Below are 16,725 nucleotides of genomic sequence, written 5' to 3' on the forward strand. Positions count from 1 at the left end.
CTTCTTAGAAATGGAAATTCTTGGGCTCCACTCCAGACCCATTGAATCAGAAACTCTAGGGGAGGGGCCAAATATCCTGCTTTAACAAATCCTCCACCCACCCCACCCCACCCCAGGCAATTCTAGTGGTTACCCGTGTTGGTAAACCACTAGTGCAGCATTTAAGCGTATGGGTTCTAAAGCCGGTTTACTTGAGTTCAAATCTCACTTGTGACATATGCTAGTGATGCAACCTTGGCCAAGTTACACAATTCCTCTGTGCCTCTTTTTCCTCCTCCTTAAGAGGGGAATAAAAATGGACGGCCCTATAGGGCGTCATGAGATGACTGAAGTAGCTACACACCTAAAGTGTTTAAGACAGTGTCTAGCATATAATAAGCTCTCATGAACTGTTAGCTCTTATTATTATCATCATTACATGGAAATCAAAAAAGGCCCTGGTCCTTGGGTGTTTGTGTCTCTCGTCCTGGTTGCTGTCATCTATGACATGTAAGTGGCTCCTCCACATGCAGTGCTTCTCCAGATTTCCACGGCAGAGGCATGTGGACCTCCACACACATTTTTTTGAAATCTTTTATTTTATTACCATGTTTTACTATTAAAAAACATTGTTTACAAACCTCATATCCTGGTAAAATTTACATCCCAAGCAGCTGGACTATGCTTCACCAGGGACTTGTTACATCCTTCCAGAACCCCTTTTTCCCAAGACTGGAAGCGTGGCTCCATCTTTCCCACCTTTGACCTCCTCAGCACCAGGGAACTTTGCTTTACTCCACGTCAGCCACCTACACTCAGAGCCACACCCAGCTCTTATCTTGGCTGGCTACTGCTCCACCTTTGAAATCTCAAACAGCAGGGCCCCACTCTGACCCCTCCCTCTTGTCTTTTCAGAGCTCTCCTCAGACCGGCTCATTGACCTCCTCCTGAATTCCAGACTCTGAACCCCTCCCTCCGTTCCTTCCCAGTCATTCAAACCTTACTGGTTTCTCAGATTTGCAACTCGCCATACCTCTTCCCCCTGCCACATTGATGGATGCATGGAGCATGAGCAAGAAATAGACCTTTCTGTATGTAGCCACCCAGAATTGTTTTTTAATTCCTGCATCATGACCTGGCTCATTTTGACTGGGGCCGCTTTCTCCTAGGTGCATGTGAAGAACAAAGCGGTCATGTACACAGAGCACTAAGTCCAGTGCCCAGACAATAATAACTGCTCAAGACACATTAGCTATTAATCTTATCCACCAAAATCACAGGGGCCACACACTGCCCTGTAATGTGTCTGCAAATTCCCAGTCAGATCCCTTCTCTTCTATGCAATAGCGATTTCTATGATTCATTATCCTACCAAACCTTCAACCTTTATAGAGAAAATAGAGGTAATCAGGTGGAAACTTTCTCAATAATGCTCATCTGAATTTATCTGCAGGTTTCCTTTCTGATCAATTTCCTTTTTATTTTAGAAGCAGTTGAGTATCTCCTGACCATGTGAACTGGAGGACAGAAGGAGGGGTGGTTTCTAAGATCAGGAAAGGTTGAATATCATTCATTCATTCACTGATATATCCCTAGTAAGAAGGGGTCTGGGGCCTAGAGAAAGGTGATTTGAAGATTGAGAGCTAAAGAGATAGCTATGCCAGATCTATTTTTCTTTCCCAAATAGACCCTCTCTCTCCCTGTGCTGTCTTTCGTTTACCGTTCTCCCTTCCCACCAGGTACATGACTAGCCAAAGCTGGGAGAAGGGGAGGACTGGACTGAAGCTCATGAATTAGGCCATGCTGTCACTGTCCTGGGTTTCAGGTGGAAAGGAAGAGAAGGCCAGTGAAGATCATGGAGGAAAGTCTCAGGAAGGAGGTGAAGCAGGGACTACCCTTCTGGAACCTCCATCAACTTTCCTGGCTACGTGAGCAGTTGACGTGCAAAGAAAGGCCTGCATGCTTCCCCCTCTCCAGACAGGTTTCTCTGGAACCTCAACAGACAGACAGACGGTGATCTTTCTCCTCTCCAGACAACATCCTCAGCTGCCGCCGCTGACTCAGCCTCCCCGCCCTCCCCGTGGGTGGAGTAGGTAGGCAGCCCTGTCCCTGGGGTTGCAGTTGTAGGTGACATAAGGGTAGAGTTGCAAACATCTGCAGATATGAGACCTTTGATTTCTCCCCAAACCCTGGGACATTCACAACTCTTTCTCCTTTACCTGTCAGTCAGCCCCACCTTACAGTTCCAAACCCAGACAATCATCAGCTCCTTCTGTAGCTGGAACACAGTGTCCCTGGAGGCACAGAAGGGCCCAGCTAAAATGGCCTTTGGGATTAGCTAGTATTCCCTTTGAGGAGAAACAGGACTGTCCACCCATTCCAGGAGTCCTGGCTACAACATCTGAAAAGAGAGCAACTGACATCCCAGGGGACTTTCTTGTTCAGCACAGCAGACACAGCACCTTGGGTCTATAAGAAGAGGTTTTCATATAGAATAGTAAGATCTCTGCCTTTATGTCGATGTAGTTGTAAAGTATAATTTTACACACACACACACACACACACACGCACACGCACAGTTTTCTGGAAAAAGGAGTCCACACAGGCAGAATTGCCTAGGGCCCATGAAAATCATGTCACAGCCCAGCTTATATGGGAATCAGTTCTCTCGTCTATAAAATACAGATCATAATACTTTCCACACCATTCCACCTCCAGTTTCATCAGTATTCTGCCTAAACATCACTGACCTTAACAGTTCCAGATTTGAAACATTTGGAAGCCCCCTATGTATCCAATATGTAACAGCTAGATTCCTTAGTGCTGCATTTGAGGCCTTTCACTGTTTTCCACTTGGAGCTTCTACCATTGTCTCCTTGTACACAACTCTCCAGCTAGGAGCATCATACCTCGTGCTGCTTGTTCCGGGAACAGGCTGAACCTTGAGTTCCAGCATGCCTTTGCACACTCAGGCCCCTTTTGCTTCAAAAGCATTCCCTTCCCCTTCTCTGCCTGATGGTGTCCTATGACAGCACAGCTAGTGAAGTTGCCGCATCCAGTGAAGAAGAAAACGTGGGGCTCCTTGCTGAAAACTTGTTGAGAATTTCAAGATGGTAGAGGAGAACATTCAACCATGTATGGGGCTCTTCTGTGCTCACGGCCCTGTGGACCTGCCCATGAAGCCATCTCTGCCTACTCCTTTCCTGAGATCATCATCTCAAATGACACCTGATTTTTGAAGCTGTTTTTACTCTCCAAGACCAGCAATAGGAAGTCACAAAACGAAGCACTTCTTATGCTCCAGGCATCATGCCAAGCACTTTACAGCCAAGGTCTCATTTAATCCTCACAACCACTCCATGAGGTAGGTAGTATTATGGTCCCCATTTTTGCTGATGGGTAAACTGAGGCTCAACAAGCAGATGGCAGAGTTGGCATTTAAACTGAGAGCTGCCTGAGCTAGAGCTGCTGCTCTTACCTATCAGGCTGCACCAACCCTATCCACCCCCATGGCCTTTCAGTCTTGCTTCTGCTCTCCAATTTATAGAGACTCTAGGTCCTGGTCCCGTTCCTTCAGTCTCTGGGCATCCACCCTCTCAGCATGTCTGGTCCCCAAATACCACAAGAGGCCAGTGGCTTTCCCAACCTACAGGTTTCCCAGGAGATATGTATGGGATTGAAACACTTTTTCCTTTGGGAATTATCTGTCATCTCCACATGTCCTGTGTCCCCAAGTCCAGTCCATTTGGTTTCTTTAAAGTATCTTGAGACCCATGCCTCACTTCCAGTGCCAGTGTTAGGTCAGGCCTCTTTATCCTCGGCTAGACCTCACTGTCTACTTCACTAGCCCTTCTAAATTCAGGCCTGACCATGTCACCCCTTATTAAAATCCTTCAGTGGCTCCCCACTGCCCTCAGTTCCCTTAACCTGGCACAAAGGACCCTGCCCACCACTCAGCTGGAACCCTCCCACATGATCATCACTAATTAATTACTTATAATTTCCAGAAAGAGTCATGTCTTGTCATGCTCCCGTGACTGTGCACATGATATTCTCTTACCAGGAATCTGTTCCAGAACACTTGGAAAACTCCTCCTAACAAGCTGAGGCTCATTTGGCATCACCTCTTACAGGAAGCCTTTCATAACTGCTAGCTCTTCCAAAGGCTGAGTTCCCATAACGTCCAGGCTCACCTCTGGCCCATCACTTACTGTATTTACCCCAACTGGGCTGAGAGCTCTTTGAAGGTAAAAACAGTATCCAAGTCATCTCTGGATCTCCAGCCTCCAGCCTGGGACCTCTTTGGCATCTGGAAGCACAAAGTAGGTATTTTCTGAGTAAAATCTATAGATTAATGATATTCACCTGTCTGGTAGCAAGGATGCCCCTGCCACATCCTGGGGACAGCTACATCTCGGCAGCAGACAGAGACCCAACATCTGGGCGAGAGCAGGACCACTGAGAACTCCAGAAGGAAGCAAGATGGATGGCTTGATTACCTGATGTGCTTGAAGATTTTGAGAGCAGACTTAAATTTCTCACCAAGGGGAGAGGGATGAGTGTACCTAGAAAATGAAGCTAATAGGTGGTTTTTTTTTTTTTTTTTTTTTTGAGACCGAGTTTCGCTCTTGTTACCCAGGCTGGAGTGCAATGGCGCAATCTCAGCTCACCGCAACCTCTGCCTCCTGGGTTCAGGCAATTCTCCTGCCTCAGCCTCCCAAGTAGCTGGGATTACAGGCACGCACCACCATGCCCAGCTAATTTGTTTTGTATTTTTAGTAGAGACGCGGTTTCACCATGTTGACCAGGATGGTCTCGATCTCTTGACCTTGTGATCCACCCGCCTTGGCCTCCCAAAGTGCTGGGATTACAGGCGTGAGCCACCGTGCCCGGCCGCTAATAGGTTTTTAAAATGAGGCATCAGTTTCAGTGAAAAGAATGTCATACAAAAGCAAAAATGTAATCATGTTACAATATGGCTCAGCTGTGATTTACGTGGTCACAATGATATAAACACTAATCTAACAAAGGAAATGTTATAACTAGATTGGAAAGTTGGGAAAGGTAAAGTGTCTACATGAGAGAAGAGAGCTAAGTCCTCTTTTGTAAGAGAAAGTCAATAGGCCATACTGCTAATGAAAAAAATTAAGAAAGAGATGTGTAGACATAGTATTTAGAAGCACGGACTTAAATGCTGCAAGAAATACTGAACAGTGGCTGGCTCTGGGTGGTAAGGTTTGGGAGTGGAGGGAAATGGGGCAGGGGAATGGGCTTTGTAGAACTATCTGCCTTTTTGAACTATGTACGTAATGCTGGTAAGAGATGAGTTTAATTTTTAAAATATTGCTTGTGGTTTGAAGGCAGGAAAGTGCTGCAAAGCAAGCACCTCTGTCCAGTCAGCCTGAGTAATCTCCCTGAAATACCACCTTGGACAGTTCATCAGAGCCCTCTCAGGCCCAGGAACTGGACTGGGCTGGTCTACCTTGCAATGCCCTCTGTGGCCTGGCCCCACCCTCCCATGCACACGCCCTTGGCACCTCAGTGACTGGCTTCCTGCCATTTCTCCTGCGGATGCTATACCTCTTACCTCTATGCTTCTGCCTAGGCTGTGCTTCTGCCTCTGCATAACACCTTTCCTGGCTCTGCCCTCCCAGCTCCTTCCTCCAGGAGCCCGGGACAAGTGTGCTTGCTTTACCCCAGGACAGCCCTGCCTGCCTTTAAATCATCTCTAGATTACTTATAATGCCTAGTACAATGCCTACACATCACTTCATTTGTGTGAATTTTACATAATACTTGATACACGACAAATTCAAGTTTTGCTTTTTTGAAATTTTGCAATTGTTTTTTCCTGAATATTTTAAATCTGCAGTTGGTGCAATTCATGAATGCAAGACCCACGGATCCAGGAGGCCGACTGATACTATTGTTAGCACTTTTCATGCCCTACTACAATACCTTTGAGATTGTTACTATTATAATCCCCATTTTGTGGCTGAGAAAATGGAGACCTGGACTGACTAAGCTGGGAGAGGTCACATAGCCAGGCTGCAGGGAGACTCTGACTTGCCCCCCAGGTGGTCTGGTTTGCTTAATGATCCTGGTACTTGCCTTTGGGTTTGCTCTGACGGCCCCCGCCTTTTTGCATTTCTCCCAGCTTGGCACAGAAGGGAAAGAGACGGCCCTCAAAGGGAGGAGGGAAGTTAAGGGCTTCTGAGGCAGGAGGCTTCTGAGGCAGGAGGCTTCTGAGGCAAGAGTACGGGCTCCACATTGGGGACAACACAGGCGTGAGCATGGAACAGGATGATTTAGTTCAAGGGCTGGCCGGGTATTTGTTGGTCATGTGGCCCTGGACAAGCTACTTCACCTGTGCAATCCTCTGCGTTCTCATCTGTAAAGTGACCACAGCAGTGGTATCCACCTCACTGTGTTTTATTGGTATTAAATAAATTAGTAAATGTCAACCTGTTAGTGAGAGTGGTACCAGGCACAGCAAGCCTCGCAAGCAGGGAGCTAGGATTATGCTTGAGAACTTCCTGCAGTGATGTTGGGCAACTTCTCGCTCTCTCTGAGCCCCGCTGATCTCAGATATGAAACAGAATTACTAAAACTAACTCCACAGATTTGTTGTGAGGATTAAATGAATACTGCATTTTGTACTAATACCTGTTTATAAAGCTAACTTGTTCTCCAAAAGCATTTAAGGTGGGTAACAATATAAGATTAGTTTTAATTTGAAAAGAAATAATTTGGGATGAAGAGAACGGGATGGTAAGGAAAAAGGAACACCAGCTCTGTACCCACAAAAACTGCAAATTGAAAAAAAAATTAAACAGATCTTTAAAAAAAAAGAAATGCAATCCTTTTTAAAAAGGCCTGGCTGCTCTGGCACGTCTTAGGCACTCTATAAGTATTTGTTGTTATCTTCCTGACTTTAATATCTGGTCCCAGTGATTCTGGCTACTCGAGATATAGTTAGTTACAGGCTGATTTAATGTTAGAGGTGACAGGGAGGTTGGAGGCTATCAAAATGTACTCTTTGTGGCAAAGGGAAAGTGGAAATGAGCTTTGAGCATTCGAGTCCCACTTCTAGCTTCAGAGAAGTTCAGATTTTATTTATATTACACCTTGGGCTTCTGGGTACAATTGCAGTTGATGGAAGGGTTCTACTCATAGAACAAAAGAAAAAAAAATAGGGAATTCAAGTAACCAGCATATTTCCCCTCTTTTATTCTCCTATAAGAATATAGGAGACTATACTGAGACCCAGTAAAAAAAAACAGAGCTTAACACAATTGACTATTTATATTTTTCATAAGGTTCTTCATAGGGAGAAATCCACCAGTCACAAATGAATGCTTTATCAAATCATCTTCATTCAGCAACAGTTATTGAGCACTTACTATGTGCGTGCCATTGTCCTAGGAATCAAGCTATGAATGAGACACATTTCTACACTCAAGAATTTCACAATCTAGAATTGGAGTCAGAGTGAAAGGTGCTACAACGGGGTTGCAGCCCATTGATAGGGAGGTCAGCTTAACCCAGGACAGCCTTACAGAAGAAAGTCTCACAAAAAGAGGACACTGAATTGTATCTCGAAAGAAGAGCAGGGTTTTGTCAGGCAGCCAGTGTAGAGAGAGGTTCACCCCATTTCCTAATCTCAGCACTCCCTGTACTTCCTGCCTTTACTTGTTAGTCCTCGTTTAACTGTCTTTTCTGCCAGGCTGGAAGTGATGTATGGGCCTTGTCCATTTGCGCATCCTGTATCTAATGCCTCTAGCACAGGAGAAAAAAAGCAGAAGGGAAGGGAGGCAAAAGGGAGTTTCAGGCAGAAGGAAGAGCATATGCAAACATTCAGAGGTGGGAAGTAATATGGTTCTAAGAACTTTGGGTTGTTCTAGATGGTTCTGGACATAGCAGATGACTTGAGTTAGATCAGACATTGAGTGTCATTTCATTTTGTAGGTGATAAATTGTGTGCCCTGATTCTGGATTCAGAAAATGTGACACTCTTTGGTGGTTGGTAGTATTATGGTAACATTAATGTCCACAGAATCTGGAATCTCAGATTTGAAATGATGAACTTCAGGGCCCTTCAGGTATATCCACTCATGCAACAGATCATGAACAGTGTACCATGAACAGAAGATGTGGTTCCTGTTCTCCAGCAATCTGGCCATCCTGGTGTTGCTGTCAGCTGTCTTACATGTGTTGCAGGATGTCTTACAGGACGCAACTTCTGGCTCTTACTAGATAACAATTGTCTATAAGTATTGAGTTTGTGTAATGAGTTTTACATATTGTTGTTTCATAGACTCTAAAATGTGACAGATTATAAGATATATCCTAATTTCAGAGGTGTTGAAATCAATAATTTAAGATCTATGAGATATGATACAGTTATCTTTAGTTTCTTGATATTCACCTGTCTGGTAGCAAGGATGCCCCTACTACAAAGAGGGAGTAGCTACATGTACATATTAAAACCTAAGGCTAAGGTGAGGCTCTATACCTTGTCCTCAATATCACAGCTCATAACTGTCAGAGCTGTATGCTCTAAAGGTCATTTATTGCCCAACCACTGCCCCCACTGCCACTTGTGAGTACTCAGGATACCCTTTTTCTCTTTTCTTTCTTTTCCTTTTTTTTTTTTTTAAGAGATGGGGTCTCACCAATGTTGCCCAAGCTGGTCTCAAACTCCTGGGATCAAGCTAGCCCACTGTCTCGGCCTCTCAAAGTGCTGGGATTATAGGTATAAGCCACCACGGCTGTCCAGGATGCCCTTCTATCTGTCCAGGATTTAAGTCTTTCTAAAATTTCAGTCATTTTTGCCACACAGGCAAATCTTTACCCCCTTCTTTTGCTGCCGTTCAGCCTGGAAATATATTAGCTTTGCTTCCTCTTCCTAGTATTTGTTGGGTGAGCAGATTAGTTTGCCCCCATAATTTCATACATGTCCAAATTAATCAAGTGCTTCCATGTGGCCTGTCTCCTGGAGTCGGTCACTTGCATGGACGCTCCTATGTTCCACAAAGACCTGGATACCCCATCAAGAAGTGTTGTGTGTTTGGTGCCTCCTTCTTGTTCCCCTTCTTCCTTTTCTTTTATTCCCCTCTGTTCTTGCATGAATACAAGATGAGGTTCTCAGGCCCCCAGCAGAGCTCTCTGCTGTCATCCATGTCACAGAACCCAGGCAAGTCAGACTGGCCAGTAAGAGAAACATTAGCTTGAAATCTACTAGGGACATGTGTTCTGTTTGTGCTTGAGTATGGAAGAAAGATAGGTGTATACTGATCAGATAGAAACTAGCAAGATAACAAATTCAAAAAATGTGTAGGCTGGGCACAGTGGCTCACACTTGTAATCCTAGCACTTTGGGAGGCCAAGGTGGGTAGATCACAAGGTCAAGAGACTGAGACCATCCTGGCCAACATGGTGAAACCTTGTCTCTACTAAAAATACAAAAATTAGCTGGGTGTGGTAGCCACCACCTGTAGTCCTAGCCAGTTGGGAGGCTGAGGCAGGAGAATCACTTGAACCCAGGAGGTGGAGGTTGCAGTGAGCCAACATTGCACCATTGCACTCCAGGCTGGTGACAGAGCAAGACTCCATTGTAAAAAAAATGTGTAAAGGTTCTGGCTTATTCATAGATATAGTACAGTCATGCCTCACTTAAACAAGGTTATGTTCTGAGAAATGCCTCATTAGGAGAATTCATTGTTGTGAGATTATAGAGTGTACGTACACAAACCTAGATAGGAGAGCCTATTGTACAACTAGGCTGTGTGGTATGGCCTATTGCTCCTAGGCTACAAACCTGTGCAGCATGTTACTGTACTAAATACTGTAGCCCACTGTAACACAATGGTAAGTATTTGTGTATCTAAATATAGAAAAAGGTACAGTAAAAATACAATGTTATAATCTTAAGGAACCATTGTCAAATATGTGATATGTTGTTGACTGAAACATCATTATATGGTGCATGTCTACAGTTAATTCTCACAGAAACTCTTGGAGGTAGCTGCAAGAGCTGCTAGGAACCTCGATTAGAGTCGTTACATATGGACCTTCATGAATCAGAGGAAGAATGAGGCCTGGAGTCATAAAGGGGCTTGACTGAAGTCACAGGGCTCATGGCAGGACCAGTATCAAAATAGACCCAGTGTGCGGCAGGTAAGTGGCAGGCTTGAAGGAATGACTAACTGGGTGTGTTATAAATTCCTGACTCTCTCCCCCTGCAGCCCTGCTAGGACCACTTAGTTTCCACCATGGACACTCCACTGTCCTTATCCCATGGGCTTTTGCTGGGCTATTAGAATCAAGTTCTCCTTCTTCTTAGCTCCCCTCTGACCTTGTGCCTTGGACTTGCAAGCTGGTCTTTTGCCTGAGGAGGATGATCTTGTTAAATCTCTATTATGCAAACCAGGACTCTGTTGGAGCCCTGCTACCTACCGTTTCCTCCAGTCGATTTCCCAGAAGGCTAGAATTTGGTCCCTGCTACCTTCTTTCCTGGCCATTCCTATCACCTGCTATGAGACCTGATAACTTGATGTTTTCCTTGCCCCTGCGGATACCCCTGTCAGCATTGCCAAAAGACTTTGATTGATATTTACTACTCTAGGCCCAAACTCCCTGTTGGCACTACACCTGGGGCAACTGGGGATCACTAGTTCTGCCCGCTCTGCTCTTGGCATCCTGGGTTCTCCTCTCCCCGTTCCTCCTGGTCATACCTAATACTGACACATAAGTTGGCTTTTTAAGCTTGCTATCTGTGTGACTTTTCCTTTTTCAAAACTGTCTTCCCTCTTCCAGTCAAGCAGTTCTTACTGGATTATTGACTTCCAAAGGCAGTGGTTCCCAAACTTAAGTGTACTTTAGAAACATCTGGAGAGCTTGATAAACAGCTTTGCACCCAGAAACTCTGGTTCAGTGGATCTGGAGACAGGGCCTTGGAATATATATTTTTAATGAGGCAGATGCTGAGTGGACCAAAGTTGGAGAGAAGGTACGTATTATGGTAGTTAATAAGAATAACAGGAATCTCACACATGTGCATTTTATGTCAGTTTGTAAGATAATATTAGTTCATCTACCTCACCCTTGTGTTAGAACACAACAAAACAATGAAACAATACAAAATACCTCCATGAACTAGCATAGAGAATAAGGCTCTGGAGTCAGAGAATCCAGGCCTTCACTTACTAACTAAAAGACCTTGGAGGAGTCACTTAACCTTTCTAACATTGTGTATATCCATCTATTTAATGGAGATCTTAATTCCTTAGAGCTTTGTTGTGAAGACTGAATGAAATATTATAAAATGGCCATTTTAATATCCAATATATGTTTGAAGAATTAAGGAATGAATAAAGCTGATATGTTTGGACAGCTCTCTGTTTGCCAAGAAGTGGGCTGAGGGCTTTATATGAACTCAGTTATTTAATCCTCATAGCAGCCTGTGAGGCAGGGGTACCAGTTCCTCTACTTGGAGGCTCACCGACATTATGTGACTTGCCCAGGGTCCCTAAACTAGGGGCAGTGCTGAAATTCAGACTCTGGCTGCTCTGACTTTAGAAATGGAACTCTGAGCTGCCATGTTATCTATCATGCCACTCCAAAATAGAACTGATAGAGTCCTTAAAACAACTCCTTTGGCGTTGGATCTCCAGCCCTGGTATCACACTGTAGAAGGATCGTGAGCCTGGGAATGAGGAAAACGGCAGTCCTGGTTCGTCCATTGATGGCTACATGATTGAGAGCAAGCCTCTTCCCTCTCTGCACTGAGGAGCCATGATTCTACAGCTAAATATGAGGTGGCACAGAAGGCTGTTGGAAACATCCACTGTGGTGTCCTAAAGGAAGCAGCTACAGGGTTGGGAGCAAAAGTGGGATTTGGCATCTCCTCATTCCCAGCCTCTGGTAGGGAGTCCCTGGGGGAGATTTACCCAGTCTGTCCTCTCCTTTAGCTCTAGGTTCCAGGGCCTGCTTCCCAGGAGAGAGGCATGGGTAGGGACCCCTCGGCCCTGTGGTGGCAGGAAGCAACATCTGCTTCCAGGGGGATGGGACTGCCCAGGAGGTTATCTCCTCCTGGGGGATAGATAGCTGATGGCTGCCTTTTTTTTCACCGCCAGTGTCTACTGTTATGGGGAAAAATTAAAATACAAATACACCCAAACAGTAAAATGGGCTGATCATGCAGATCACTTGCTTAGCTGCTTTGGAGAGAGGTTTGCTCTTTCTGCCGGCATGGAACCTCAAAAACAACCAGAGGGCCAGGAAGTCAACTAGGTTAGAAGAAGAGGAAACCTCAAACTAGAATCCTTCCTGGCAGTGCAGGGCAGAGGTCATTAAGAGTGTGGACTCAGGAGTCAGACTCTCTCAGGTTCCGGCCCTCACTGTGCTACCCACCAACAATACGACCTTGAGCAGGTCATTTGATGACTTAGTGTCAGTTTCCTAATTTGTAAAATGTGGATAATAATGATACCTGCCTTGTGAGTCTCTACAAGGAACAAACACAAGTAAAGACAAAGGTGTGCCATGTGGTAAATACGCAGTAAACACATGTTCTTTTTCAAGCCTGAGCACTTTGAGGGACTTGGTCTCCTCCTCCTTCATCTAATCCAGTTGGTCAAACTTTACTGAGCAGTTGCCAACCGCTGGGTAGAGTTTTGAGCATCGGGCATACAGGCATGCATAAGACATAATACTTGGCTCAACAGATTTAGTCTCAAATTTCTAAAATCCTTGTTGACCCTACCACCCACACACAAATAACAGTAATGATGATGATGACAATGCACACCTCGTGACATTTACTAGACAATAGTTATGTGTAGGCTCAGTGATGGATACTATATATACATTATTTGCTGACATTCATAATAAGCCTTTGGGATATGTACTAATATTCCCATTGATGAGGGAAACTGAAGCTGGAGGAGTGAAGGTTCTGCAGCTGATGGACTGGAATCCCAGGTTCTTCAGATTCTAACAAGGCCTTCTCCTCCCCAAGCTGCCTCCTTCCAGTCTCCAACCCTCACAGGCAGGCTGGCACTTCTGAATTTAATTCCCGCAACCACTCTGAGAGGCAGAGACCTTTATTATCAGATCCATTTTCCCAACAACAGAAGTAAGAGCAGGTTAAGCAGTTTGCCAACTATAGCTCAGCTAGCGAGCTGTAAAGACTCTGTGTGTCTTAAGATCAAATAAAAGGCAACTCTGAGGCTGCCGCTTGGTGAGAAGCCTTCTGCAGAGGCGAAAAATATGTGCAAACAAAACCAACAGCTTTCTTTATGTTCCCCAAAGTTGCTAAAAATGCCTGCGGGTTTGCACACAAGCAGACGTGCTCACAATGCTGGGTGGCTTCTGTCTTCTTGGCTCCAGGAAGAAGAGACCTGGCAGGTATTTCTCACATCTTTGTTAAACACATACATTAGACAAGGGAAGGAGTTCCAAGGTAGTCCCAGGGTGTGGATCTCTGCCAAGTTTCCTTTTATTTATTGTTAACTTAGAAAAATATAAAAGATGCCTCATGGATAAGCCCATAATCCCTAAGGCAACTGTGGTGAAAAATGTCTTCCCTCTACTTGGAATCAGACAGCCCTGATCCTGACTGGGGGGTCTTTTACCTACAAGCCCTGTGATCTTGTCCAGGTTGCTTAGCCTCCCAGGACTAACCTCTGTCTGCCCATCTGTAAAACAGATATGACAGTCCCTCCTGCAGGAAGGTAAGCTCCATGAAGGCAGGCATAGTTGTCTGTTCTGTTTGCACCTGCATTCCAGTGCCTAGAACAGTGCCTGACACAGGATCAGCGAATGAGTTAATGAACAAATGAATAAATGAATTGCTATTTTCGCAGAGTTGTTGGAGGTTGAAATAAGATCATGATTAGGAAATTGCTTTGCAAACTGCAAATTGCTATACAAATATAAAGATTTATTATCACAGAACATGGTCTGGGTTCTATTAAATAAATTTATCCAGTTAATCAGTCAGTGAGTGCTTCCTGAGCTTCCTCTTGGGTCTGGCATTGTGAAACAGAGAAAGAGGGGGCCTGGTTCCTTCCTTCAAGGGCTCTCAGTCCAGTAGGAGGATATACAAGTAAATCAGGTACTGAAACACAGTATAAGTAAGTGCGGGGTGCTAAGGGGGAAACAAAAAGGACTGAGTTCCCCCACTAGAAAGGAGCGGGTCAGGGAACTTTCTGGAAGAGGTGTTCTGGTCCTCACTCTGCCCAAGGGCAGAAGCTGAAGGGAGACTTCCGGAGACATCCTCCCAGGTTGACTCACCAGGTGGGGTGAGGCTGGAGATGGAAAAGTGACTGAGAGTCAGAGAGGGCCTGGAGAGCCAAGGTGCTTATCAGGAGGGGCCTCGTGGTAGAAGAGAAAGCATTTGGAAGGACATGGTGGGAGAGCATGGCTGGGCTTATGGGCAGGGTAGTTCCCCTGGGGGATGAGTGGAGGCCGTACCCTGTGAGGCCAAAGTCCCCATGTGTGGTCTGCTTTAAAAGACACTGAGGAGGACCATGGCTTCTGGAAGAAGATGACATATACAACCCAGGCCGGCCTCAGCTGCAACAGAACTCTCCAGTGCGTTCATTTCTCTTTTCATTTGTTCATTCATCTGACAAATACCATGAGAGGCTGTGGAAGGTCTCCACTGGGCACCAGCGGGAAAGCACTCATAAGAAGAGGCAGCTTCTTCCCTCACAACCTGTAGAGGAGGACAAAGCCAACAGAAGATTCATCCCCTTACCATATGTTGCTTTGGTGCTGACTATGTGCAGCTGGTGGGGCCTTAAACAACCCCCTTGCCCCAGTACACACACACACATAAACACACACATACTGGCATGGCACTCACATTCCAGAGAGGGCTGGCAGGGAGATAAGTGAGGAAAACACCCAGGGTGTCAGGATGGGGGAAGAGCCAGGAGAAAATGAAAGTGGAATAGGGGACAGAGGGTTGGAGGGTGAGGGCGTGCACACTGAAGTGGGGGATCTAGAAGGGCCTGCTGGGAAGATGCCCAGAGCAAAAGCAGGAGAGGAGCTAGGGAACCTGTGCATGGCCTCTGAGGGGCCACAGCAGCCTCCTTTCTGAAGCAGCAAGGCGGCAGCGTGGGGGCACAGAAGTGGAGGCAGTATCAAAAGAGGTCTGCGGGGTGCAGAGAAAGGGGAAGTAGATCGTCCAGGACCTTATGGATCATTGTGATGACTCTGGCTTATATTGTGTTTGTGATGGGAGCCTTTGGAGGGTTTAAATGGAGGAATGACTTGGTGTGACTCTTCCTTTAACAGGATTTTTTCTGGGGGCTATGTTGATAACAGAGTGCAGAGGAACAAGGATGGAAGCAGGGACATCTGTTATGAAAATGTAGGGACAAGCCAGGTGTAGGGACAAGCCTGGTGAGGGACAAGCCAGGTGAGGTGCTCAGACCAGGTGGCAGAGATAGTAAGAAGTGGGCAGATGCTGAACATCATTTGAAGGAAGAACAGACTATATTTTCTGACATTGGAAAGAGGGTGTAAAATAGAGAGAGGAGTTAAGAATGTCTCTAAGGGTTTTGTACCTGAGCAAATGGAAAGTTTGACAAGCCATTAACTGAGATGGGAGACAGCAAGAGAGGCAATTTGGAGGTGCTGTGGGAGGTAGAAGACAGGAAATTGATTCAAAAAAATTACTTCTGAAACTTTCTGTGGTTAAAGGAAACCTATTTTAAATACAAAGATATAGATAGATTATAGGGACATTCTATAATGATAAAAAGGTCAACTTGCCAAGAAGATAAACACTCAAATATACAATGCAACTAACAAAGATCCAAAATAAATGAATCAAAAACTGATAGAACTAAAAGGATATATGGAAATGTTCAATTATAATTAGGAAAATTCAAAATTTTATTTCTCAATAATTAATAAATAGATGGAAAATCAGCAAAGATATATAAAGCCTGAATAACACTATCAACTGATTTAATCTAATGGACATTAGATTAATGGACACTACACCCATGTACAACAGAATACACATGCTTTTCAAGTGCACACAGAGCATATGCCCAGATAGATCTTATTCTGGGTCATAAAATAAACTTTAGGTGGCTGTCAAGATGGCAGAATAGGAACAGCTCTGGTCTGCAACTCCCAGAGAGATCGATGCAGAAGGTGGGTGATTTCTGCATTTCCAACTAAGGTACATGGCTCATCTAGTTGGGAATGGTTAGACAGTGGGTGCATCCCATGGAGGGTGAGCTAAAGCTGGGTGGGGTGTTGCCTCATCCAGGAAATACAAGGGGTTGGGGAATTACCTCCCCTAGCCAAGGGAAGTCATGAGGATCTGTGCTGTGAGGAATGGTGCATTCTGGCCCAGAAACTATGGTTTTTCCACAGTCTTCACAACCTGCAGACCAGGAGATTCCCTTGGTTGACTACACTACCAGGGCCCTGGGTTTCAAGCACAAAATTAGGCAGCCATTTGAGCAGACACTGAGCTAGCTGTAGGAGTTCTTTTTCAAACCCTAGTGGCCACTTGAAACATCAGCAAGATAGAGCAGAACATTCACTCCCCTGGAAAGAAGGCTGAAGCCAGTGGCCAAGCTCAGTGGATTCCACACCCACAGAGCCCAGCAAGCTAAGATCCACTGGCTTGAAACTCTTGCTGTCAACACAGCAGTCTGAAGTCCACCTGGGATGCTTGAGCTTGGTGGGGAGAGGGGCATCTGCCATTACTGTGGC

General features: G+C 45.3%; 1 protein-coding gene across 4 annotated transcripts in view; it reads left to right on the forward strand.

The window, feature by feature from the left end:
• The window catches only part of LOC128928178 (uncharacterized), a 173,414-nt gene that overhangs the window by 142,377 nt on the left and 14,312 nt on the right, over window positions 1-16,725 (forward strand). For 2 of the 4 annotated variants that reach the window (XR_013520115.1, XR_008472951.2), the window contains 4 exons: window positions 1,719-3,343; window positions 4,043-4,301; window positions 9,978-10,158; window positions 10,798-11,373. The gene's annotated coding sequence lies outside the window, so the exon portion shown is untranslated. Of the gene's footprint in view, window positions 1-1,718; window positions 3,344-4,042; window positions 4,302-9,977; window positions 10,159-10,797; window positions 11,374-16,725 lie in introns of those variants that run through there. The other 2 variants (XR_013520114.1, XR_008472952.2) reach the window with 1 other exon arrangement.

Source organism: Callithrix jacchus, chromosome 7 (assembly GCF_049354715.1).
Source record: "Callithrix jacchus isolate 240 chromosome 7, calJac240_pri, whole genome shotgun sequence".
Taxonomy (NCBI): domain Eukaryota; kingdom Metazoa; phylum Chordata; class Mammalia; order Primates; family Cebidae; genus Callithrix; species Callithrix jacchus.